Source organism: Symphalangus syndactylus, chromosome 8, assembly GCF_028878055.3.
Source record: "Symphalangus syndactylus isolate Jambi chromosome 8, NHGRI_mSymSyn1-v2.1_pri, whole genome shotgun sequence".
Classification (NCBI taxonomy): Eukaryota; Metazoa; Chordata; class Mammalia; order Primates; family Hylobatidae; genus Symphalangus; species Symphalangus syndactylus.
In genome coordinates this window covers 21,794,745-21,822,029 of record NC_072430.2, presented here as the reverse complement: position 1 = coordinate 21,822,029, position 27,285 = coordinate 21,794,745, and the positions used below count along the sequence as shown (strand labels likewise).

Sequence of the window (27,285 nt, the reverse complement as noted above, 5' to 3'; positions counted from 1 at the left end):
TGTCCTTGCCATACCACGTGGGGTTGTGGGAATGGTGTGGGGGGGGGCTGCTGTGGTTATTCGTCAGGCACTAGGTGGCCAGGGAGAGCGTGCAGGCAGGTGACAGCAAGAAGGAAGGACAGCTATGACGAGGTCTCCATGGGATAAAGCATCCAAAGACCTTGGCAGGGGCCAGGCACATCATAAGTGCTTAATGGACGCAGCCGTGGCTATGATTGCTCATTTTGGATAAGTTACTGGACTCCCCTGTAAAATGGAGATAATAACTCCCTCCTGGGGCTATTGAAGAGACAACGAAGCCTGTGCACGCCAGGTGCAAAAAAGTTGTGTAGTAAATAGACTAATCTGTTCTTCCAATTTACAGCACTTCACGGCCATGCACAGAGGCCCTGCAGATAGGCGGAGTGCCTTTTGCAATCCTCATACAGCCAAGTGCCTTTAGACTAGGAGACCCGGCACCTGCAGAGGTTGGGAGGAGCCAGTCGGAGTCAGAGCTTGGGGCAGCAGAGAAGGTGGATCCCACCTGAACCCCAGGGGTTATGTGTGTGTGTGCCAGGGGGTCAGCATGGTCACCTGGCAGAGAGGGACTGGCTACCCTGGGTTCTCTCTGTCACCACTGGGAGGATCATTTGAGAGCAAAGGTCCCCATCCACTGTCCGGGAGGCCAGGAGAGGGAGGGTGGCAGGAGGCCTCACACTTTGCAACTTTACTCCAGTTTTGTGCAGAGGAAAGAAGACCTTGGCACCCATCTGCTCCCATGCCCCAGGCATCATTTCCCAAGAAGCCCAGCGCTTCACAGCTGTCTCAGCACCAGAGGACAGTCGCAGCCCCATGCGTGGCAGGCTCTGGAGGCTTCTCTGATGCTCCCTGGTCTAGAAATCTCTTGCCCAAACTTTTATATAAGTGACCTCCCGAGATGCTTTACATGCCCTTGCTCATTCTTGGTCAGAGCTGACCTCTGCTCTCCGGGAAACCCCTTCTCCTCCTTGCCAAAGGATTCCTTTTCTCCATGGCTCAGATGCTTTCTAACTGCAAGAGTCCTTCTTGGCTCACATCAACCACGCAATCTCACTCCATCAGCTTGAGCGGGCCCCTGTGGATCTTTAAAGCAGATGAAAAAACATCTTTCCTCTCTTGAGCCAAGTGAGGCGGCCCAGCCAACAGGCCCACCCTCTGACCACACAATGGCAAGCCCTGCCCCACTGATGGTGTGTAGAGGAGCCAGCCCTCGGACAGCCCCTGCCTGCCCCTCTAGCCCCGGCGCTGCTGACTCCCACGGCCCACTGCCACTCCTTACTCCTGGCGTGGCCCGGCCCCGCTCAGTGGTTTCACTCCTTTCCCCATCTTTCAACACCTCCCAGAAACACAACCTCATTACATGGCCTCATGCTGGTTCACTTGAGAAATAAAACTCAGAAACAAATTAAACGGCAATTTCTTTTTAAACAGGAGAGGGGCCAGGCTTCAGGAATACCAGGCCAACGTCCTTCGGTTCCGACTCCTGGGGGCCACTTCCCCCGTCGGCTCCGGCAGTATTAAAGCCAAGGCCTCCATGTGGCTTTTCACCAGCAGTGATTTTGCATTTAATTTCCTTTGTTTTTCCTCCCCCCATGTTTGCTCTGACCCAAGTCCCTTTTATCGAGACTTTGGTAATAAAATGCAAAACCCTCTTTGGGACCATGTGCCGAGCAGCATGCAACTACTACAGGTAAGTGGCAGGCCAAGTCTTGTAGAGGCCCTCCCCCTCCAAAATTCTTGGGCTCCTCCACCACCCCCTGCCACCACGCTGACCAGGGAGGCACAGACGGGCATCAGGGCAGAGAGTGAGTAACCTGCTCCAGCCGGTACAAACCGGTGGTCTCCCCAATACATGCCCGCAGAGACTCAAATAAAACTGCCAAGCTCACTCTAACTAGGGACTTAAATCCAATTCTCTCACAGGTCCCAGAGGCCACCAATTAACATACCACGTCCTGCCCCACCATGCCCCGCTTCTCAGCTGCTCCAAAACACATAACCCAGGGCTCCAAAGAGCTAGTCCCAATTACACACCAAATTAAGTTGAAGCTATATATATATATAGGGCTGGTGCCTGTAACTAAAATAGAAAAATGAAACCGCTCTAGTTTTGCTGTGAGTTATTCTGTCTAACCTCAGTGCTAAACCTCAGCCCACCTTGATTTACGACAGGTGACGCCAGCCAGCCATAAAAACACAAGCTTAGAAAGGGATTTTAACATTCACCCAGATGGGCAGGCCAGGGTGACAGGACCAATCCAGGCAGACTGCCCTGAAGCGCCCAGCTGAAATTGAGACAAGGATTTAAATAGTACTGAACACATCACTCACACACCCAGTTAGCAGACATTGATGACTATACTCAGGCATAAATACTAAGACATAGACCTCATGGGCTTCCTTTGCCAGGTTTGAGAAGAAGGAATGAATGCAGGGAAGGAAGGAGACAGGTAAGAAAATGAAGAAGGAAGGAAGAGAGGGAGGGAAGGAAGGAAAGATGGAATGGAGATAGAAAAGTATTCCCTTTTTACATTCGATAAGGATTCAGCTTCTGGGGCCCTGACCATGATCCCTGGGGGACTAAACTCTCTGTTGAGAACCACAGATTTTGGCGGTTTCTTTTAATCCCAATGTTTTTGTGAAAGTGTTCTGGTTTCTGAATATAAACTCGAGCAACGTCTAAAGCAGTGTTTTCCAAGCCATATTCTGCAGAGTATGACTTCTAAAATGCCCCTCCAAAAAGGAAGAGCTTGCTAAGTTTGGAACATAGTACATAGTCTGCCCCGTTGCACAGACGTTTATGATCGGTAAATGAAAGGCTCTGATAAGCCCTGCAATAAAGAAATTGGTTTAACTTTGTTTACACTAAGTACATTTGAACCCAGACCCCATTTCTGTGTAAAATGAATAACAATGTTCTTACAGAATCCTGCTTTGGAAACAGTCATGTGCCATATAATGACATTTCAACCATGGACCACATATACAATGGTGTTCCCATAGGATTATAATGGAGCTGCCCTATACAGGTATACCATTCATTATCTTTTATATCTATTTTTTACTGTGCCTCTTCTATGTTTAGATATTGTTTAGATGTGAAAACACTGTTGTGTTACAATTATCTGCAGTATTCACTACAGTAACAAGCTACACAGGAGTCTAGGAGCAATAGGCTGCACCATAGATCTGAGGTGTGAAGTAGGCTGTGCCGTCTAGTTTTATGTAAGCACACTCGACAACGTTTGTACAACAAAATCGCCTAACAGTGCAACTCTCAGGATGTATTCCTGTTACGAAGCGATGTATGACTGCACAGAGAAATGTTCATAAATCAGGGGAAGATGACCCACTGGTGCTCACAGCCAGCCACATGCTTACCAAACCTTACTTCCTTCTCCTTTCTGGCACACAGCCATGCTACATCTCCCAGCCTCCTATGCAGGGAACGGTGTGGCATGATCAAGTTCTAGCTAGTAGAACATGGGTGAGCTCCAGGTACACCGCTTCCAGACATGGCCCCAAACAAAATCCCACGCAACCCTCCATGCCTTGTGACCACTGCATGGAAGGACTCCATGGACCCGGAGGGGAGACAGAACCATAAAAGGAAAGGAGTCTGGGGTCCCATGTCTCCCCGTGGACAAGGATCACCCAGTAAAGCCATCCAAGGAGGAATACCCTTGCTGGACTGTTGAGTGAGAAATAAATATTCGCTGAGTTAAGCCACAGTCACGTGGGGTGGGAATTACAGCAGCTGCCCACCCTGGCTAAAGCCCGCCTTGAGTAAGAACTAGGCAAAGCGCAAGGAAGGAAGGGAGGAAATCAACCTCTACAAAGCCTCGTAATTCTCCCAACCACCTCAACAGGTGAGTGGCCATGTTTCCTATGTGGATGAGGAAATTGAGTCTCAGAAAGGGGAAGTGATTGGCCTCAGTAGCTGGTGGTACAGCCAGGAGAGGAGTCTATTCTAGTCACCGCGAGCCAAGCCCCTCCGTGGCACCTTGCCGGGCTGCTTGAACCCCTTCAAAGCAAACATCTTGGAGAAGGCCCTTTGTGAAGTATCTGTTTCATGCCTGGGTTGCCTCAAGTGCAGAAGAAAGGCTTGATCTGGTGTGTTGTCCCTTAGGAACAGAGCTTGACAGGCCGAGCAAGAAGAATTAGCTTGACCTCTTGTGTTCAGCTATTTTTAAAAAAAGATGAAAAACACACAACCTCATACAAATGACCATGATTTGCATTTTTAAGCACATCTGTCTTTAATAAAACCCCACACTCACCCTGTAAACATCCGTGTTTTTAAGTGCATGCAAAGGCCAATCAGCTCGGAGACGATCTAGTGTTATAGTGACCAAGTGTCCGGATTTGCCTGGGACTGAAGGGGCTCCTGGGACATGGGACATTTGGGGCTCAAACTGGGAAAGTCCTAGGTAAACCAGGACAAGTGGGCCACTCTGGCTAGGAGTCAGCTACTATGTCCAGAAGAGCATGCCCCAGGGGGAAAGCAGCTGGGACAGGCAGAACTGGATCCACATGAAAGACAAAGAGAAAGGCAAGGCAGTTAATATTTGCTTTCAAGGCAAGGGGCAAAACAAACCCGGAAATTCCCATTTGCAACTTCTACCTGCCAACAAAAAGTGACAACAGCATGAACTGAAGTGTCTACCCTGAGCAGGAGAAGTAAAGACTGGAAACTATGATGAGGAAAGGCAAGAGGTGTCAAGTTCTCCTGGAGCTGGAAGTGTCACCAACATTTCGCGTTAATTAGCACAAGAGACCAGAGGCTGCATGAGCTGGAGCCAGGAGACTGAGCTATGACAATGTGACAATACCAACGCTGCAGACACCACCTGGTCCTTCTGAAATGCATTCATTTGAAAACAAACAAAAGTTCTCTATATATACAAACTGTCTAAATGTATACACTCATGCATGCCCGTGTGTGCTCACGCGTGTATATGTAACACACACACACACACACACACACACTCGCCGTAATGTCAACCACCTTCAACCTTTTTGAGGAAGTTTGGTCACCAGAGTACCCAAAGGGATTTTTATCATCACAAGGTCTCCCTAATGCCACAGACCCAATAATAGCTCAGACCTCAAGAACCGGACCGTGACATTGAGGTCAAAGTTGGATCATTGTTCCTGGGTAGAAACCCTGTAGGTTACAAATGCCAGTTCTGCAATCTTAAAAAACCCACTTGGATTACACCTGTGATTCTCAGTCCTGGGTGCACATAATGGTCCTCTGGGGAAACTTGAAAAAAAAAGTAGAGGTGCCTGGGCCCCATTCCAGACTAAGTGAGTTTGAATCCTAGGGGTGGGGACTCAGGCATTTCTTTTCTTTTTTCTTTTTTTTTTTTTTTTTTTTTTGAGATGGAGTAGAGCTCTGTTGCCCAGGCTGCGGTGCAGTGGCACAGTCTCAGCTCACTGCAACCTCCACCTTCCAGGTTCAAGCGATTCTCCTGCCTCAGCCTCCCGAGCATCTGGGATTACAGGCATGCACTGCCATGCCTGGCTAATTTTTTGTATTTCTAATAGAGATGGGGTTTCACCATGTTGGCCAGGCTGGTCTCGAGCTCCTGACCTCAAGTGATCCACCTGCCTTGGCCTCCCAAAGTGCTGGGATTATAGGCGTGAGCCACCGTGCCCAGCCTGGCATCTTTTTTTTTATTTTGAGACGGAGTCTCGCTCTGTCGCCAGGCTGGAGTGCAGTGGCATGATCTCAGCTTACTGCAACAACATCCACCTCTGGAGTTCAATTGATTCTCCTGCCTCAGCCTCCCGAGTAGCTGGGACTACAGGCACATGCCACCACGCCCAGCTCATTTTTTGTATGTTTAGTAGAGACAGGGTTTCACTATATAGGCCAGGATGGTCTTGAACTCCAGACCTCGTGATCTGCCCGCCTCGGCCTCCCAAAGTGCTGGGATTACGGGCATGAGCCACCATGCTCAGCCTGGCATCTCTATTTTTAATGTACCCCAGGTGATTCTGACACTGAGCCAGGGCTGAGAACCACTGCCCTAGGCTAGAGGTTGGCAATTTTTTTTTTCTGTTAAGGGCCACACAGTAAATGCTGCAGACTTTGAAGGCCATATGGTCTTTGTCACATCGACTCAAGTCATCATCATGGTGTGAAAGCTGCCAAAACACTGCATAAATGGGTATGGCTGTGGTGTTCTAATAAAACTTTATTTGTATGATCAAGTGGTGGGCCTACTTTGCCAAACCCTTCTGTAGACTCCATGAGATCCACTGCCTGATTAAGCAGGCATTTTAGATTCTTCTGGTGTCCTTCCTGCTCATGGCCCAACTGTTAAGATTTTAAGATCCAGTTTTGGGCTTCAGAAGGAAAGATTTGTTTGCATTTTCTTTACTGTTATAGGAAAATCAAATAGCAGGAGTGGGATTGATGGGGTGATAGGTATGTGTGTTGGCGGCAGGTCTGTGAGAACTAGAAAAAGAAGAAGTGTTTGTTACTTGCAAGTCAGGGAGCCCTACTTGAATTTTCTCCCGCCATCACCAAAACCAGTATTGAAAATCACATTTGGGCAACCATACTTTTAAATAATTATTGCCTCTGTTTTCCTTCTTCAACAACTGACCTTTTCAAATCCAGTCCTATCACTCACTCCTCCCTCACCTAACCCCTACTAAAATTTTTCCTTTGTTTGAAGAATCCAGGGGAGCATGGAGAAGAAAAATGATTCCTTGATCTTTTTTTTTTTTGGTAAAGTTTAAATAGAAATAGGTGAAAAAAAATCCAAGGTAAAATTTCTCAATAGATCAAATTTTGTTCAAAGAGAGTAATCTCCTTTATTTTTTTTTTAAGCACCAAAGAGCCCAGAATTATTCTGCTTATTGGAGCACTCGACAATCCAGTTTTCTGACTGGAGAGGCTTTTCAATAAGAGTAGCTTCTGATATGGTTTGGATTTGTGTCCCCACCCAAATCTCATGTCAAATTGTGATCCCTAATGTTGGAGGTGGGGCCTGGTGGGAGGTGATTGCACCACGGGGTGATTTCTCTTGAATGGTTTAGCACCATTCCTTTGGTGCTGTTCTCTCGATAGAGTTCTCATGAGATCTGGTTGTTTAAAGGTGTGTAGCACCTTCCCCCTCTCTCTTTTCCTCCTGCTCCAGCCATGTAAGAGGTGCTTGCTTCCCCTTCACCTTCTACCATGATTGTAAGATTCCTGTGGCCTCCCCAGCCGTGCTTCCTGTACAGCCTGCAGTACCATGAGCCAGTTAAACCTCTTTTCTTTATAAATTACCCAGTCTCAGGTATTTCTTTACAGTAGTGCAAGAACAGACTAATACAGCTTCTCATCTAACACTGTCATCAAGGCAGTCAGCCAGAGTCTACTTGAATGCCTCCTGGGATGAGGTGCTCCGTACCTCTTCAGGTAGCCTGTTCCACTTTTGGGCAGCTCTCTAGTAGCCTAATTTTCAGATACTGAACTGAAACCTGTCACCCTCACACTCCCAATTATTGGTCCTAGTTGTGCCCATTGAGTTTTCTCCTTATCCACAAGGCAAGCTTTGGGATACTGTAAACCTGACTGTGGGTGCCTCTGGTCAAACATTTCTAGTTCCTTCAAAACTTAACATCTCATAGAGAAACTAAGAAAGCACAGAAACACTCTACATCAGATGATTCTGACACGGAAGGCTTGAGAAATGTTTTTCAGGCTGCTAAAAAATCCAGTACGATGGAAGGTTTTGTTACTTCTGTTGAAAGACTACTATAATTCTTCCCTCTATATATGCTATGAAAACTATTCTTTGACACAGGTTTGTTAGGGGTCAATTTTTACGTGAAAATGAACCTGTGCATCTATGCAAGAGATGAAAACACACTAACGCACTAAAAGAAGGGACATATCATATCACTAACAGATCCCCTTCCAGTGGGGCACGGGCTGCTGCAAATATTCAGGATTTCCCCTTTGGGGCAACAGGAATCTCATAACCAGTTACAGTTCCTTTTTCACTTTGCTGTCAGGAAATTCATACTTGAACTCGAAGTCCACCTTTAGCAAATGGGTGAGAATGTGGCCCACATATTTAGATATTAACCTTCCTTGAACCTAAATTTTCATGAAAATATTCATTGATATACATCCTTTTATGTGTGTGTGTGTGTGTGTGTGTGTGTATGTATTTTATATATATATATATAGTTTTGTTTTGTTTTATTTTATGGGTCAAGTAAGCTACCTCAAATGTTATGTCCAAGAATGTAGAGTATAATAATGAACAAGTGAACACATGAATGAGTGAATGCATAAGTAGGCAGAATGTCTTATACATCTTTGTATCTTGCCCCCTCCCAGTGCCTGGTGTGTAAGTACAGATGCATGATGGATGGATGGATAGGCGGATGGGTGGGTAGATGGATGGATGGATAGGTAGATGGATGAATGGATAGGTGGATGGAGAGATGGATGGATGAATGGATGGGTGGGTGGATGGATGGATGAATCAATGGATAGGTGGATGGGTGGGTGGATGGATGGATGGATGGATGAATGGATAGGTGGATGGGTGATGGTGGATGGATGGATGGATGAATGGATAGGTAGATGGGTAGATGGATAGATGGATGGGTGGGTGGGTGGGTGGGTGGATGGATGGATGGATGGATAGGTGGATGGATAAATGGATGGGTGGATGGGTGGGTGGATGGATGGATGGATGGATGGATGGATGGATGGATGGATGAATGGATAGGTGGGTGGGTGGATTGTTGGATGGAGGGATGGACAGACGGATGGATGGATGGACAGACGGATGGATGAATGGATGGGCGGATGGGTAGATGGTTGGATGGGTGGATGGATGGATGGATGGATGAAAAGCCCATTCACTTCTCTACTCTTTGTATTTGGTCTCCAAACCCACCATGCCCATAATGATATTCCCTTGTATTAATCATGACTTTTTATTTTCTGCATAATCTGATATTGTGACATCTGGGATTCTGCTGATACTAAAGAAGCTGCTGCTCCCAGAGCTGACTGATTCTTAGCAATAGCACACAACTCACAAGAAACATGCTTTTCATATGAAAACCAAACAATCCAGAGCCCACACCTTTCTCTTCCTCTATCAGATTATTATACTTTGAGACAATGTTTCCTGCCCTAATTACCTCAGGGCCAGGCCAGGAAACTAGGGACAGCCCCTATGCTCAGAGCCTGCTGAAATTACTCAAACTACCAATCCTAAACCTGCTGAACCTGCTTCTCCCATTCCTTCCTGTGAAAACCACAAGAAAGGTTCTTGTCCATGTTTCTTCTCTCTCCTTTTGCCACTTGATGGGCCCTGGGGCTTCCCATGGGGCCCTGCATGGTGTGGCATCCCCCTCCTCTTGGGAACTGTGAGTAACAAACTTTTTTTTGAGACGGAGTCTCGCTTTGTCGCCCAGGCTGGAGTGCAGTGGCGCCATCTTGGCTCACTGCAAGCTCCACCTCCTGGGTTCATGCCATTCTCCTGCCTCAGCCTCCTGAGTAGCTGGGACTAGAGGTGCCCACCACCACGCCAGCTAATTTTTTGTATTTTTAGTAGAGATGGGGTTTCACTGTGTTAGCCAGGATGGTTTCAATCTCCTGACCTCGTGATCCTCCTGCCTCAGCCACCCAAAGTTCAGGAACTACAGGCGTGAGCCACGGCACCTGGCCACAAACTAGTTTTTAAAATGGAAGTTGTCTCCTGATCTGTGGGCCTCACCATACCTGAATTATAATAAACCCACATTTTAAAATATCCCTGCCCTCAAATTCTTATAGAGCTTGGATCACTCATTTCCCAGCTGCAACCTTAACCGCTACTCTGTGAATCTAACCTCATCAACTCTAGGAACAAAATCTAGGTCTTCTCCCTCTTTGCAACTGCCCCCTGGACTCCCAGAGTTGCTGTTCACAGTACTGATCAGGCTGTTAATGTGAGTGACATCACCAGACAGAATTCACAGGACAGAACCATGACAACCTGAGTGAAGGTACTCAGGAATCAGTGTGGGACCCAGCTCTGCAGCGTGCCGGCCCAAGGGGCCTTCTGAACATCCATCCCTGATTGGATGGGTCACTATGGCTATATCGGTGGAATTCTGACCTGGAATGAAGTCCCTACATGGTGCTTTTCTGGGGCTGAGCCACTATGAAGGGATTTCACCCAGGCCAGCATTTTCTATGCCTAGGTTCAGGTATCCAGGGAACTTCCCTGGCTACATAATGAGCAGCAGATAGGCACATGCTTGGCCAAGGCTCAGCCATCTTGGCACTTAAATGGTCAATTAAGGTGCTGCATCTGATTGGCCCCTGGGAAGAAAAGAGGTGCTGTGCCGCATGGTGCCATCAGGCATGAAGGAACCTCCCTGAGTCCAGAGGCTGTTGGTTGTTGGATCTCTGCTGCACAGCTCCATGTCTTTTGGGCTTCCTCTTTGCTCTGCACGGTGCACACTTCATCCTTTACTCTGACCCAGCCAATCCAGGAGACGGGCACTATCATTATGGTGTGCACACCAGAAGGGTCTGCAGACCCACTTTTGTATGGGGATGTCTCCTCCCTTACCACTGATCCACGCGGTAAGGGCACTGGGACCCTGGCAGCCAACAACGTAGTCAATGGATCAGGGTTGCACCTGAATCCATTCCTTGGAAATTCAGAATGGGCCTATGATTCTGGACTCCAACTGACTGGTCCTTTGAATCAAAGGGATGGTGTGCAGACCATTAGCTGCTACGTGGACTGGAGAGCAAAGACCAGTGAGGAAGTAAGAAAGAGAGAGACATAGAGATGAGAGATGAGGAGAGAGAGAAGGAGAGAGAGAGAAAGCATGCAAAAGAGAGACCTGTTCTGGCCAGTTCCTGAGGCCCCACTATACCCTAACCCTTGGGTTTATGCAACTCTGCTACTCTTAAAGTAAATCCAACTTTTTAGTGGTGCTCTCATGGGTTTCTGTTGGTTACAATTAAAAGCAGCCCAACTAATTTCTTCAACAAGCAAATTGCAAATGAAAAAAAAAAAAAAAAGAGGAAAGAGGGGAAAAGAAACTTGTCAAGAGAGGCTTAAGAGACACACCAGCTCATTGCAATGTATGGACTTTGATTTGGACAATTTTAAAAATATTTTAAAAAATCATTGTATTCTGACAGTTTGAAAACATAACTAAAATTCTTAAGAAAATATAAAATGCCAAAATTAGGGCAAGAAGAATTGGGAAATTTTAAATAAATCAATGAATGTTAAAAACAGCAACACAGAGACCTTGACTCAAATATTTCTGATCACCATCTTGCAGCTGTGCTAACCAAGGCACAGAGACGTTAGGTTACCCATTGAAGAAATGAGAGCCAGATTTGAACCCCAGCCTGGCCCTAAAGCTCACATCCCTAACCATTACACAGTACTGTCCGTTGACCTCGTCCCTGACCAGGACACCAGATGTCACTCATAGCACGTCCCAGTAAACCACGAGGAAATCATTAGCAGAAGTATTCCAAGTCCTTCCAAATTGGGTCACCACCCCCTGCAATGCTGCCTGCCAGCTTGGAGGGTCCCTCTGCAGATGGATGCGTGCTTTTGGTGGTGATTTGCAATTTCAAATATTTTAGTCAGTTCTTCCCTTCTGCAAGGGAAGAATCCTGTCTTCAAAGTCTAAATGCCGTAAAAGGGCTTCCCTGCATAAACAAACCTGCAGTGGGGGGAACTGGAATAGGAAAAAACTTCTTTTTATCATAAGCTTGCCTGTATATTTTTTCTACCACGGGTATATATTTGATAAAAATTTTATGTTTTATTTACAAAAAATTACTATGTACCCTGTACATAGTGCAGCATTTCTGATCTTCTGTCTTCAATACCAATCGGGGGAAATATTTACAAATGTTATATTTGACAAAGAAATTTTCTTTGTGCAAAAAGAATGGGTATCTACGGTAGAACAAAATTGAAAATTACAACAGAAAAAAAGCCACATGGATTAAATTATTCTGTGACAAATGGTTTCCTTTTATTCTTCCTTCTACGTTTGTCGAATTTTTGATGGCTTAACACTATTTTGACCACACTGTGTGTGCACCAGTACGGTACGCTGCATAGTGGACACAGCTGGCTGCCTGCCCAATATCTTTTCTCACCTTTCCTGAATGGTAGCCATTGTCACTGCTATTTATCTTGCTTCCTCTTCATCACTGCATGTTGGGCAGATAACTTGTCTTTTAGTTGATTAGCACAAGGAACCAGACACATTCAAACCTGGTGGGAAACTGGCACAGTCCTGCCTGATCCTGGACTTTGCACCGTAGCTGCAATAACACAATGAAACTTTGTAGCCCTCTGCCTTGGGAAGAAGGTGAGTCATGTCTGTGTATTGGAAAAGGGTATGTGCAAATATCTGGGGAAGCTAATGGGGTGGACCGAGACAGATGCTGCTGGTTGCCTCCCCAATATCCATTTTCCCCTTCTTCCTAACAAACAGAATCCCAATTTCTTTCTTTTTCTTTTTCTTTTCTTTTTGAGATGGAGTCTTCCTCTGTCACCCAGGCTGGAGTGCAGTGGTGCCATCTCAGCTCACTGCAACCTCCGCCTTCCGGATTCAAGCAATTCTCCTGCCTCAGCCTCCCGAGTAGCTGGGACTACAGGCGTGCGCCATCACACCCAGCTAATTTTTTTTGCATTTTCAGTACAGACGGGGTTTCACTGTGTTAACCAGGGTGGTCTTGATCTCCCGACTTCATGATCCGCCCGCTCAGAATCCCAATTTCAAGTTAGCAATCTTCCTGGTTTAAAAACAAGCATTTCCCAGCCTTCTTGCACTCAGAGGTAGACATGTAACAAAGTTTGGCCAAGGAGCTGGGAGTGGAACTCAGGGAGTAGGGGTTCCAGCAATGCTTTTTAAAAGGGGGCAGATAATGCCGGTGTGCGCCCCCGTTCCCATTCCTTTAATCTTCTGCCTTCCCGAAACAAAGGTGCGAAGCTGGATTACACAACCGCCACTGCTGAGAATGACTGAGCAGTGAACAGAAGTAGCTGCTTCCCGAATGGCCCTACTGGGCCCCAGAACTGGGCCAGGCTGTCTGTCTCTGGGCTTATTTGTATATGATCAATAAATCCTCTTTGATGAAGCCATTGTAAGTCAAGTTTTTGTTACTTGCAGGTGAACACAATCCTAACAGATAAAATAGACACCTTGTGTTATTACAAACCCATCATGTGTGACGGTAAACAGAATGCTTACTCAACCACATCCCAACTGTTGGATATTTCAGCTAGTTCCAATTTTTTTTCCTGCTGCTATACATACTTCAGTAATAAGCATTTTATGCATAAATGCCCGTGGGTACTTGCAATTCTATAACACTTTACAATCTGCAGAACTCTTCCAACTCCATTCTCTCATGAAGCCAGAGAAAAATAATTCAAGACAAGATGGCTCGGCAGACAAATAACAGGCAACAGGCTCTCTGGGATGTGTTCTTCCCTCTGTTATGTTGCCCCACATGGAACTTCTTCATAAAAAGCCATGCAGTGTTCATAAATATTGGCTGCTGAGCCAAAAGCAAGAAGAGCAAAACAATTACACATTCTGAAGAGCTACAGAGCGTGTCATCTGGGTTCTAAAACCCTGCAGATTCACTCTATTGGAGGTCACCCGGTTAAGTCAGGAAGCTTGTCTTTTACTTCAGATACAAAGACTGAACGAATGCGGGTGACTAAGGCATAAACAAGGGCTCATGAATACTGTATATTGCTTGGGGCCTCTGAAAAACATAGGGGGACTGGCCCAAAGCCTCAAGATCGTGAGCTACATGTTTGCATGTGGGAGCTGGGAGGGGAGGAGAATGGAAAGGACAAGCATTAGAAAAGGTGGCAAGGACTAGGAGATCTTGCAAAGGTATTAGGAGAGGGCTGGTTCTTAACGACAGTACAGGAAATCTGCTCCACGGACCACCTGGAGCCAAACATCACCTCCTCTAACCTCTGGATTTCCTGAGTACACTTTTTATTTCCCATGTGGTATGGAATATGCATTTGGCGTCTGCACTCAATGATCTCATGTGCGTGTGTAATGGGGGGTGGGTGTCACAGGGCCAAAGGCAACGTCCATCTTCTTGGTTCTTAGACGATGATGATAAAACCACCACCCACCATCCTGCATTCTAAGAAAGCTTTGTGCCTCTGCATGTGATATTCGTTTTGTGGATGGGATCCAATCACTCTGGCTGTGAATCGAATCCCATATTCTCACTGGCCAACCCTATAAAATCAGAGATGTAGTAAAAGGGACTCGTCTCCTAGTCAAGTGGTCTTTGCACTCTTTAAAACACGTTTGTTCCCTACTTGTCTGATTCTGAATGTCTTCAATTGTATAAATACAATTCTTTTGTTACAGAACAAGGAGGACCTAGCATCTGAATCAAAAAGGTCATTGTATACCCTTGAGTGTGAAAACTAGGAACCTGCATTTATTGAGTTCTGTGCATGGCTCTCGGCACTTGAGAGATAGGTATTATTATCTCTGTTTTGTAGAGGAGGAAACTGAGGCTCAGAAAGGTAAAGGAATTTTATGCTCAGGGTCACGTACACAAAAATGATATTCTAAATGTCTTAGAAAGATTGGCTGTAATTCTGGAAGCACGCAGTGTCACAGGGAGAATTGTGGGGCCTTTGCTGGCGAACAGCACCTCTTCCCATTGTTCAGCTGTCTCTTTTGTTGGAGTGCTGGAGCTCCTCAGAGCCTAGTGGTTTCCTGAGACACATACCCTTCCTTTTACTTATTCTCATAGTTTCAGGCACAGGTTCTAAACTTGGGTCCAAGGACCCAAGCCAGGCCTGGGGTCTCTTTATGCAGAGATGAGTTTTCCGCCCTCGGTCCCCATGGAGGAGAAGGATTAGCGAGGCAAAGCCCAACTTGATTGAAAAATAACTTCCCTGCAGACCACTTTATGGCTCTGAGCCTCTTCCTTCCAGTCCTGCTGGGTCTGGGCCCAAGACTATGGACTCGGGGTGGTCCTTCCTTCTCCAAGGGGCTGGAAATTACCAAAGGAGCACCAGGGGGTGTTGAGTGTGCCATCTGAAGTCGGGCAGCAACTAATTAATGTTTTAAAAGTTTAGAAACCAAAGCAGCCAGGGGTCAAGTGCAGGCCCTCAGAACCAGGTTGCCTGGCCTCGACCACTTACCAGCTCTGAGAGGGTGGGCAAGCTGCTCCCCCTCACTGTCCCCATACGGAAAGTGGGGATAATGAGAGCCCACAGCATTGCAGGGTTGCCTTGAGGATAAAATGAGAGCTGGTATTTACAAAGTGCTTGGAATCTGACATGTGGCAGTGAACAGAGATTAGACAGTGCCAGCCCTGCATCCGAATGATCACCTTGAACGTTCACCCATCAGTCCAAGCAGGACTCATTGCTTACGAATAGCTGAGAGACATCTGGTCTGTGCCCTTGGCTTCTGGGGGGTAATTTATGCCATATTTGAGAAGAGTTCTGACTACGAAGGACCTTAGTGTGGGAATGGCTACACCCAACAGGCTTAGGGTGGGGACTGGCCGCCAATCCAGAAAGACCTGCCCTGTGATTTTGAGTGGAGGTTTTAAGGTCACACAGTCCCAGGAGTCCTGGAGACTGAGTTCAACCACCCAAGCAATCAATCAATCATCAGCCATGCCTCTATAATGAAGCCCCAGTGGAAACCCAAGTGAGTCTCCCCAGTCGGCAATATTCAGTGAGTGCTGTCACGTGCGATGCCGGGAGGGTAACACATCCTGCCCCCATGGGGAGGACACATGGGGGGCTTTGCATCGGGAACCCTCCCATTCTCACCCTACGCATCTCTTGCTTGCATTGATTTTAATCTGAACCTGTCCCCTGGAATAAGCCGTCACTGTGAAGTATAACAGCGTTCAGTGAGTTCACTGAGTACTTCTGATGGAATGATCAAAACTGAGGGTGATTTTAGGAATGCCCCTGAACTTGCAGTTGGTGCCAGAAACAAGAGTGGTCTTGTGTGGACCTTGGCAGTTTGGCAAACTCCAGGCAACTTCCCCTCCAAAAACCCTCCTGAGCTCCATGCCCACTGTGGCCCCTGACCACCCACATTGGAAAGGACAAAGGAACTGAGGAAGGAAGCTTGTACCTGCACAAAGTGGAGTGTTTTCTATAAATTACCTCGTGGATGCCTCGGTTTACACATCTGTAAAATGGGACTCACAGTGCTTACCCCTCCAGGTTGTGACTTGCCCAAGGTCTCACGGTCAGGGAGCAAGAGCAAGGGTTCCGCTCCATGGCCTGAGCACTGTGCCCAGTCCACATAACCTCCTAAGGGTTAAGGCCAGCTTGGTGGTGAGACAGTCCGCCTCAGGAAGGATGGCTCATTCACACAGGAAATGACATTTTATACATATTTAGCATCACAATTACAAATATGGATCAAGTCTCACATGCAGGGAATGCAGGGAGATGGAGGACAGTGTCACCTAACGTGGCCCAGTCATGTCATAAGAATGACCTGGGAGGCTCATTAACACAGTTTATTTTTATTTATTTATTTTTTGAGACAGAATCTCACTCTGTAGCCCAGGCTGGAGTGCAGTGGTGCGATCTCAGCTCACTGCAAGCTCCGCCTCCCGGGTTCACACCATTCTCCTGCCTCAGCCTCCCAAGTAGCTGAGACTATAGGCGCCCGCCACCACGCCCGGCTAATTTTTTTGTATTTTTAGTAGAGACGGGGTTTTACCATGTTAGCCAGGATGGTCTCGATCTCCTGACCTCGTGATCCGCCTGCCTCGGCCTCCCAAAGTGCTGGGATTGCAGGCGTGAGTCACCGTGCCCGGCCCATTAACACAGTTTTTTAGGCCCAGGACCTGACTGACAAGATCCAAATGTCAACTGGAAAAGCCTGGGAATCTGTATGTTTAATAGCTCACTGTGGGCCAATTCTACTCACGGGCAGATCCGAGAAGCCCTGTCAAGATGGAAAGGGCCTGGGGTACCCTCCTAGCAGCATCACTGTTGTGTGAGTCTCAGAGTCTCAGGTCTGGACCTTTGTCCCCATCTATGCAACGGGGGTGATGATCCCAGCTGTCCTTTCTCACCCATCGTGCTGTTGTGAGGATGATGTGCTTGGAGCAGACCCAGCCCCACCCATGACCCAGGAGCCAAGGCCACCCCCCAAGATCAGCAGTGTACAGCACTCACTAGGCAGCAGGTGCAGCCAGTTCTGCGAGGACACTGGTTAGAAAATGCAAATTGGTTCCAAAGCAATTGACATAGTAGGGAAAAATTTAAGCATGACATAAACTTGGCATTTGCTGATATACAATTTCATCCCTGAGAAACACTAGATGGGCATAGAATTCATAAAGGGCTGCACCCAGCTGATGAGCAGAGTGGAGCTGTGTAGAATATACCCTGCTCCCAACACACCACAGCCTCGTGCACACACACGTGGACGTCCACCAGCCCCCTTGGCTCCCTGCGTGCATTATGAGGCACCCCATCCGCATCAAATCTTGTGATGTGTTATGGGCTGAACGGTGTCCTCCCCCACCCTCCCACAATCCAGATGTTCAAGTCCTAACCCAAGGAGCCAGAATGTGACAATACTATTCAAGATAGGATCTTTTTAAACATTTTTTGAGATGGAGTCTTGCTCTGTCACCCAGGCTGGAGTGCAGTGGTGCAATTACGGATCACTGCAGCCTCAACTTCCCAGGGCTTAAGTGATCCTCTGGACTCAGCCTCCGCAGTAGCCAGGTGTGTGCCACTATGCCTGGCTAATTTAAAATTGTTTCTTTTGTAGAGACAGGGTCTCGCTATGTTGACTAGGCTGGTTTTGAACTCCTGGGTTCAAGTGATCCTCCCACCTTGCTGGGATTGAGCCACCCCACCTGGCCTGGAGATAGGATCTTTAAAGAGGTGATTAAGTTAAAAGGAGGCCTTTCGCATTTACTCTAATCCAACCTGACAGTGTTCTTATAAGAAGAGGACAATTGAACACTCAAGGAAACCCCAGGGGTGCGTGCACAGAGAGGGATGACCATGAGAGGAGGGGCGGGGGACAGCCACCTGTAAGCCAAGGAGAGCGCTTCAGAGGAAGCCCTCTGCTGGCACCTTGATCCCGAACTTCCAGCCTCCAGCACTACGGGAAAATACATTTCTGTTGTTTAAGCCACCCAACCTGGGGTACAGTAGTTCCCCCCACCTGCAGTTTCAATTTCTATGACTTCGGTTGCTAGCAGTCATCTGGGGTCTGAAAATAGGTGAGTATGGTACAAGATGATGTTCTGAGAGAGAGGGTGAGCACATTCACCTGACTTTTATTACGGGGTCTTATTATCATTGTTTGATTTCATTAGTCATTGTTGTTAATCTCTCACTGTGCCTAATTTATAAATTAAACTTTATCATACATATGTATGTGCAGGAAAAAGCATAGTATATATAGGGTTCGGCACTATCTGCAGTTTCAGGCATCCCTGGGGGCTCTTGGAACGCATCCCCTGCAGAGAAGCACGCAGTATGGTAATTGTTCCAGCAGCCTTAGCAAATGAATACACAGCTTTCTGTCTGATTTCCATCGGGTCACCTTCCTTCCACTCTTTCACAATTCACAAGCCACACCCCTCCCACGCCCACAGGAGCAAGCTTCAGGCCTTCCTCAAGTCAGTGCCGTATTTAGTGTAGTACTGACGCATTTCTCAACAACTCAACCGTTCTATTGTTTTTACTGGGCTCCCATCTTTTTTTAATGCATCCCTCATGAAGTTTTTGAGTGCTGTACTCCAGTGTTATTCTCCCTTATTTTTGTGTATGAGTGTGGCAATGTTTAGGAGTACATGTGCCATGTTATAGCAGAACTGACAGTACTAGTATAAGCTCTTTGCCTAAATTAATTCATTTAAACCATACTCTTTTAACCCTATGAAGCAGCTACTATCCTTATCCCCATTTTGCAAATGAGGAAACTGAGGCACAGAAAGGTTAAGGAACTTGCCTGCAGTCATACAGCTAGAAGTGGGCAGAACAGTAATTTGAACCCAAGTTCTGAACTACTGGGCTACAGGCTAGTTACGTGGGTGGGCATATGGGGAACAATGCCCCCACACTGTCCTCACCACGGGCACCCCCAACCGAGGCCCACCAGCCACTCCTCAGAACCCAGTTGGGAAGGACTTCACAGCACTCCCTGAGTCATTTAAAACCCAGTTCTATTCACAAAAGAGCACAGACTGATCAGGCTTCATGAATGTTTAATGGGATGGAACCCTCCTTGTTTTGTCAGCAACAATGAATCTTGGCTGAGGAAATTACCACCAGCGACTCTGTGACTCAACAGATAATTGCAGTGCTTGACACTGAGAAGCACTCTAACTCCTTCTTTGTGAACACATTTTGACACAGTTTGTTCCCTGTGAAGGAGCTGGCCTCCTGGAGTACCTCCCACCTGCTGCTGGGCCCACGCCAGGGTAGCTGCCACCAGCTTGCTGAGTGTGGCTCTGCACAACCGCCTCGTCAATATCCACCCCACGTGGAACTGTGCAAGACACTTACATGACCAGAAAGAAGACCAGGTGACTCCTGGCTAGAGTCCTTCATTTGTTCATCTCCAAACGAAACTGAACATGGCGTGTGTCTAGGCTGGGATGGGAGAGAACTTGCTAGATGTAGCGCCCTGGTCCACATCATACTGGGAAAACAGACATGGGGAAACCGGGGGCGGCAGGAGAAGGGGTGTCAGTTGGCAGGACCACTAAGCCTCCTGGGTCAGGGGCAGAATTGGAGCAGGAGCTTGAAGGCCCCGTGCGGTGTTAGCAGATGGGGAAAGGGAGAGAGGGCATTCTTCGTGTTGGGAACAGCAGGGGCAAAGGCTGGGGGGTATCCAGTGATGAATGATGTGTTCTGAGACTGGTTAAGCCCAGGCTCCTTGACAGAGAGGAGGGGGACACAGAGGAGGGAGGGGCACTTTGATGAGAGAGCCTTAAATGCCACCCAGGGGTTTCTTCAGACCAAATATATTTAATACGACGAGGCCTATTATTCATAAAGCTCCGTTAAATTTGAATGCGTGATCTTTCATCCTGGGTTGACGTTTGCATGAGTTAAGTCTGAGAAGGCAAAGGTAAGGGAAAAATGCTTTATTTACACTTTGCATGGAAACAGCTGTCGAGTGCCTGCTGTCAACTGCCTGCTGCATCTAGACGAGGACCTGTTTGTTACTGTTTTTATTCATTTCCCTCTTAATTAATCCTCTGCAAATAATAGATTTACATCATTCTGTTGGAGTTGAAGGATCCCAACTGTAAATGAAGGTGTCTATTCATTGACATAGACCCTGCAGGAGCCATTTGTTTTGTTCATAGAATAATTATCTACTTAACTGTTAACAATATTTTAATTGAATCTCATTAATTCAAATTAAACTCTTTCAGTTAACTTGTATTATTTAAGGGCGTGGGTGGGAGGGCAAGGAAGCTTGCGTTTCTGAAGCCAGGCAGTGGGCTAAAGGTGCTCAGGCACCCACCTGGTTTAATTCTTTCAATGACAGCGTGGTCAAACTCCCTTTTATTGCAGCCTGCCTCTTTGCTCTCACGCCCCAGCCACATGGCTACCTGGGGTGCGGAGCTACCACGTTCTAGTAGAACTTCCAAGTCTTAGGCCTTGTCTCTGCCGCATCTCAGCACCCTGGTCCTCCCAGTCCCAGGTGGACTGACTTAGAGGATGCAGGACCTATGCTGAGCCAATAAGCATCTTCCCGGAGACATCTGGACTCAGGAATCTCTCCCATGACTGAAGCCATGAGACCAGAACTGGGGGTTTAAAGGAGGCCTCATTTCCCGCTTGGTAGAGAAAGTCGGTCCAGAGAATAAGAGAGAACTGGACAGACTGTAGAGAGGGGCAGAGGCAAAAGTACAAGAGTCAGCAATGGTGTGTGTGAAGTGTGTGGTGTGTGTACATGTGGCAGCTGTGTGCATGAGTATGGTTCGAGTGTGCAGAATAGGTGGTATGAGTGAGGTGTGTGTGCTTGTGTGGGGTGTGGGGAATGTGTATTCAGCACCTGTGCAGTGTTTATGTGTGTTTGTGTGGGATATGATATGCGTGTAGTGTTGTGTATATGTGGGGTGTGTGTATATGTATGCATAGTGCGTATGATGTGGTGTGTGTGGTGTGCACGGTGTGTATATATGTATGATGTATATGTATGTATCTGACATGTGGGGGTATATGTGTGGTGTGTGTGTGGTGTATGTGTGTGTGGGGTGTACGTATGCGGATGTGTGGTGTGTGGTGTATGGTATGTTTTTGTGGGGGTGTATATATGTGTATGTGTGGTATTTGTGTGTGGTCTGTGTGGTGTGTGTGTAGGATGTGTTTGTATGTGTGGTGTGGTTGTGTGTGGAGGGTGTGTTTGTGTGTGTGTGTGTGGTATATGTATCTGTGGCGTGTGTGTCGAGGGTGTGTATGTGTGGTGTGTGGTGTGTGTGGAGGATGTGTTTGTATGTGTGGTGTGTTTGTGTGTGGTATGGGTATGTATCTGTGGTGTGTGTGTGGAGGGTGTGTGTGTATGTGGAGGATATGTGTATATGTGTGGTTTGTGAGTGTGTGGAGGATGTGTTTGTGTGTATGGTGTGTGTGTGGAGAGTGTGTTTGTATGTGTGATATGCGTTGTGTGTGTTTGTGTGTATGGTGTGTGTGTGGAGAGTGTGTGTGTATGTGTGATATGTGTTGTGTGTTTATGTGTGCTGTGGTGTGCTGTGTGCATCTGTGTGTGTGAAGTGGGGTGTGCACTCAGGGAGTTGGTGCTGCATGGCAGGTTGGAGGGGTGGGCCGTACCGGCCAGCAAGGCTGGGAAAGTGGTGGGCTGGCCTCCTAGTGTCAGTGGTATAGACAACCACTGCTCTTCCCCGATGTCAGAGGGGATGGAGGGGAGAACACATATGTTTGGTTGGGAGATGCGACAGAGCTGACAGCAGGCTGGACTCTGGCCGTCCACTGGCTCCCCACTCACCAGGCCTGACTTTCGGCACCAGAACGGAGGAGGAAATGTGCGTGGACAAACCTCCGGGTTACCAGAATGTGCACTTTACGAGGACACGGAGGACACTCCCACCCACCTCTTCCTGGACCCCTCCTGGAGTTTCAAGAAACATCTGGGAGGAAACGAGACAGGCTGTAGTTCCCACAGAGCTGCTGGGAGCAGGCCAGGAAAACGAGATCTTGATCTGTTTGGGAATCTTGTTTTTGTGCCTGGTTGGGGGCTAGGAGAGGAGATCACCTGCACAGGGCCCACCCCCACCCCCAGGTGGGGCCAGCACAGGTCAGATACCTGTTCTGAACTACGGGCATCTGCTGTTGAGTTCACTGAGCACAAAAGTAACGACATGCAAACTCAAAACCGTGGCATGCATAATCCCCTCAAAGGTTCTTCTTCACTCAGGACTCTTCAGCATTAAAATGCACGGCCAGCTGCACCTGCGTTTCCTCTCCCCACACCCACCTGGACGGCTATTCCCTTGCACTTGGTGGCTCCTGAATATGCCTGCTTGCCTGGGGCTCCAGGCCTTTGCACGCGCTGTTCCTGCTGTCTGGCACGCTCTCCCTGCACTTCCCCACCTGCTCGTCAAATTCCTCTGGCTGCCCTCCCTAAGATAGGGGTGGCACTTCCTTTCCGCTCCCTGCTATTGCAGCACCCATGACTCTGCATCCTCCTGTGGGCATCTGGCACACGGCAGGTGTTCAGTAAGCGTATCATTCATTCATTCATTCTGTCCTGCATATTGGTTCACGAAAAGAATGGATCAAACAGCCAGGCGCAGTGGCTCACGCCTGTAATCCCAGCACTTTGGGAGGCCGAGGCAGGCAGATCACAAGATCAGGAGATCGAGACCATCCTGGCTAACATAGTGAAACCCCATCTCTACTAAAAATACAAAAAAATTAGCCAGGCATGGTGGCGGACACCTGTAGTCCCAGCCACTCAGGAGGCTGAGGCAGGAGAATGGTGTGAACCCAGGAAGCGGAGCTTGCAGTGAGCCGAGATGGCACCACTGCAATCTAGTCTGGGCGACAGAGCCAGACTCTGTCTCAAAAAAAAAAAAAAAAAGAATGGATCCAACAAACAAATTACTGAATAAAATGTTTGTTGAAAGAATCAAGCACTTACAATATTGCCTGCTATGAGTGAAGACATTATCTTAGACACATCCTCAGTCTTCAGGGAGCTTGTGGTATTGACACACAATAACAGAAGGCCTATGGGAAGTGTGACTAATACCTTGCAGTCCACGTCAAATGTGAAATCAATGGTAAACACAACACATATTGTGGGGTGAGGTGGTGTGGGTGGGAAACGATCCTTGGAGGCCGGTGTGACCATGGGAGGCTTCCTGGTGGAAGTGTCTTTGAGTCAGGTGTTGAGTGACTACACAACCCAGTTTATCTCCATTGTCCAAATGAAATACAGTTGATTCTCATCATTCACAGTATGATATTCTATGAAGTTGTGGTCAACACTGAATTGTGAATACTGAATCATTGCTTTTTGTGGAAATGTAGCATTAGGCTCCTGCAAACCTCTGGTTACAAATTTTTTCCAACCAACCAATACATACCCTTGACTCTTGTTTCATGTGTGTTTCTGTCTAAGGACACTTTATTGAATATGCATTGATGACTCACTAACACTGAACTCATGGCCAACAGCGCTGTAACTCATCCCTGAACGAAGCTTACTGAACACATGTATTTTCTCCGCAAGGAACATCAGAGCCTTTCTGCACTTCCGGACTCTGACTGGGGGCTGTTTTAAACGGCAAGATCACCGAGAGAAAGCACACAAATGCAAAAAAAAAAAAAAAAAAAAAAAAAAGTGGCACTAAGTAGGCTGTGGAAAGGACACTTATTTATAGTTTGAGAGCTGAAGCAGAAGGCCGAGGCCCATTGCCTCGTTTCACCTCTGCTGGGAACGTGCGCGTCCGGCTGCTCAGACTTTATGCCGCTTTGCGCACCTCCGTGAAAGACGAGCACTGATTCTGGAGATACAAATACATTTCAGAGAGTGGGTGAATTCCCGGATTCTGTCTTTGTGAACTGGTCTACTCTCTAAAATGGATTCGTAGCTACAAATATCATGTTACTGCCATGGTTTGTGCATTTTTGCAGTTTCTCCTGGGCATCTTGCTATCTAAAACGGCCCTCAGGTATAGTGCTGAAGTGCAGAAAGGCTGCGATATTCCCTGCAGAGAAAATACACGTATCAGGGGATGGAATGGAATGAGCAGTCACTCTCAACAGTGAGAGTCACCAGTTTTAGAGGACGTGCGCCTCTGCATTGCGACCTGGAGATCACACAACTGCTGTCGGGCAGGGTGGCTCTTCCAAGCCTGGCCTTCCCAAGCTGCCCGCAGGTCCATCCCCTCGTCCCATCTGCCCACTGGGCAGTTGCGCCCCAGATGACACGGGGATCCCCACAGCCCATGCCCCCCCTGCAGCAAGAACCTGGAAGTCATCACCGGCTTCTGCGTCCCCGGCCTCTATGAGTATCCATCAGCCTCACTCAGAGGGAATGAGTCCTGACAACCTGCGAGCAGCTTTGTCCCCCAGATGCCTGTCCTGGAAATGTCTCCTCCCAGCGGCAGCTTGGCTCTGGGTTCAGGAGGGCCCCGCATCAAAGGCCTGGCTGTGCCTGGCTGACAGGCGCTGGGGCTGGGCCAGCGTCCACGCCTGTGTTCCCAAATGCTCCCAAACATCCTGGCAAATCAATCTGAACTCTCCACGTGTCTCCCCACATCGTTTGGACAGCCAGCAACCCGACGTCATCACCTGTTCAAAAGCATTAAAGCTACGCTCAGAGCTGGGCTCTAGGGGACTCTCGCTGAGCCGACGTTTTCTCAGAGCCCCGTACCTGCGCTGGGGTTCACTGAGTTTTTGGCCTGGCTACTAAAAACCACTCTGCCAGCTGTTCTGTTCAACAGAAGAACAACAAAATAAATACATTCCCAGTGACCAGAGAACAACTCAGCAAGCAGCGACCTGAAAAATAATCTAGAACAAGCAAAGAGTCAACCAAAAGATATCCATGTGGCATTTATGAAATGCCTAATAAAAATAGCTACCACTTCTGGAGCACTTGTTATGTGTCAGGCAGGCACTGTGCTTAGGGCTTTAGAGACACTATCGTATCCAATCTTGGTAAGTTCAAGGCAGGGCCTACTCTTTTCCCCATTTTATTTATTATTTATTTATGAGACAGGATCTTACTCTATTGTCCAGGCTGGAGTGCAGTGGTGTGATCATGGCTCACTGCAGCCTCAACCTCTCCAAGCTCAAGTGATCCTTCCACCTCAGCCTTCCGAGTAGCTGGGACTACAGGTATGTGCCACCACACCCGGCTAATTTTTGTATTTTTTCTAGAAACAAGGTCTCCCTATGTTGCCCAGGCTGGTCTCAAACTCCTGGATTCAAGCAATCCTCCTGCCTTGACCTCCGAAGTAGTGGGGTTTCAGGCATGAGCTACTATGCCCAGCCTCCCCATTTTCTGGATGAGAAAGCTGGCGTCAGAGAGTCAAATCATGTGTCCAAGGTCACAGAGCTTGTTCTTCTGGGAGGTGGGAGCAAAACTAGGCCACGGTCTCAGAGCACAGCTCTTAACCACCGTGCAGTGACCGTGGCTCCCAGGCTCAGCCTGTGCCACCCAAACCAACTGCCCAGCGCATGTGTGGCTCCCTGTATTAGTCTGTTCTCATGCTGCTAATAAAGACATACCCGAGACTGGGTAATTTATAAAGGAAATAAGTTTAATTGACTCACAGTTCAGCACGGCTGGGGAGGCCTCAGGAAACTTACAATCATGGTGGAAGGTGAAGGAGAAGCAAATATGTCCTTCTTCACGTGGCATCAGCAAGGAGAAGTGCCAAACAAAGGGGAAAAGACCCCTTATAAAACCATCAGATCTCATGATAACTCTCTATCAGGAGAACAGCATGGGGGTAACTGCTCCCATGATTCAATTACCTCCCGCCAGGTTGGTCCCATGGCACGTGGGGATTATGGGAACTACAATTCAAGATGAGATCTGGGGGTGGGGACAAGCCAAACCGTATCACTCACTGGGGCCTGGCACCTACAAGCCTGAAAGATCCAGACACTGATGAGGGAATGAAGTAGCCACATCCACCCAGCAAAGGGGTTCTGGTGTGACCCAGGAAAAGGAGGGGGAGGCATCTGCCCACTTCACCTCAATGCAGGAGTTTGGCAATCGAGCCCTAAACGTTTCTTGGAATATGAATTCACAGGTAGCATAACTAGATATTCCAGCTGGAAGGGCATGAGACAGGCTTTGCAGAGCCTAGAGCAGCCAAAGAGATGAGGTGGGGGTGGCTGGGAGAAGAAAGGAAACCTCGGATACATTTTGTAAGTTGTGCCTCAATTTTCTGGAAAATGGGGATAACGGCAGTGCCCACCTTGGGGGGTTGTTGTGAAGATTAAATGAGTTAGTGCCTGTGAAGAACTCACACAAGTGACTGGCACAGCAAATGCCCAGTGAGTGTCGCTTATGGTCATTGTCACTACCATCATCATGACCTTAGACCCTCTGAGTCCGGATTCATTACCACCATTCCCAACCTGGTATTCAACACACCTGCACCTTATTTATTTATTTATTTATTTGAGATAGGGTCTCACTCTGTCACCCAGGCTGGACTGCAGTGGCGCCACCTCGGCTCACATTGCAATCCTGACCTCCTGGGTTCCAGCGATCCTCCCACCTTAGCCTCCTGAGTAGCTGGAGCTACAGGCATGCATCAATACACCTGGCTAATTTTTGTATTTTTTGTAGGGCTGGGATTTCACTATGTTGCCTAGGCTGGAACTCCTGGGCTAAAGCGATCTGCCTGCCTTGGCCTCCCAAAGTGCTGAGATTACAGGCATGAGCCACTGTGCCGGACCCCTGCATCTTATTTTAATAAATCCTCAGCCAGCCTTGTGACCTCGGAGTGCCAGAACTGGATTCGAGGCCCCACTTGGCAGCTGTACAACCCTGGGTTAGTCCCGTAAAACATTCTGTCTTTAAGCTCAGGCAGAATCACAAATCCACCATGCTCAGTACAGAGGGCTCAATAAATGGCTAGTGTGTTTACAAGACCACAGAGGCGCGCAGAAGCTAAGGTTACACTCCTAGAAAATGAATGAGGAAAGACTCATGTCCAGGCCTCCCAGGGTCCATGCCCTTCACAGGAAAGCCCCCACTTCT

General features: G+C 47.8%; 1 protein-coding gene across 5 annotated transcripts in view; it reads right to left on the bottom strand.

The window, feature by feature from the left end:
- The window catches only part of CLMN (calmin), a 125,887-nt gene that overhangs the window by 42,543 nt on the left and 56,059 nt on the right, over positions 1–27,285 (bottom strand). Inside the window, exon 2 of one of the 5 annotated variants that reach the window (XM_055288288.2) lies at positions 909–1,101. The exons of the other annotated variants lie outside the window; for them this stretch is intronic. The gene's annotated coding sequence lies outside the window, so the exon portion shown is untranslated. The remainder of the gene's footprint in view (positions 1–908; positions 1,102–27,285) is intronic. 5 annotated transcript variants of the gene reach the window in all.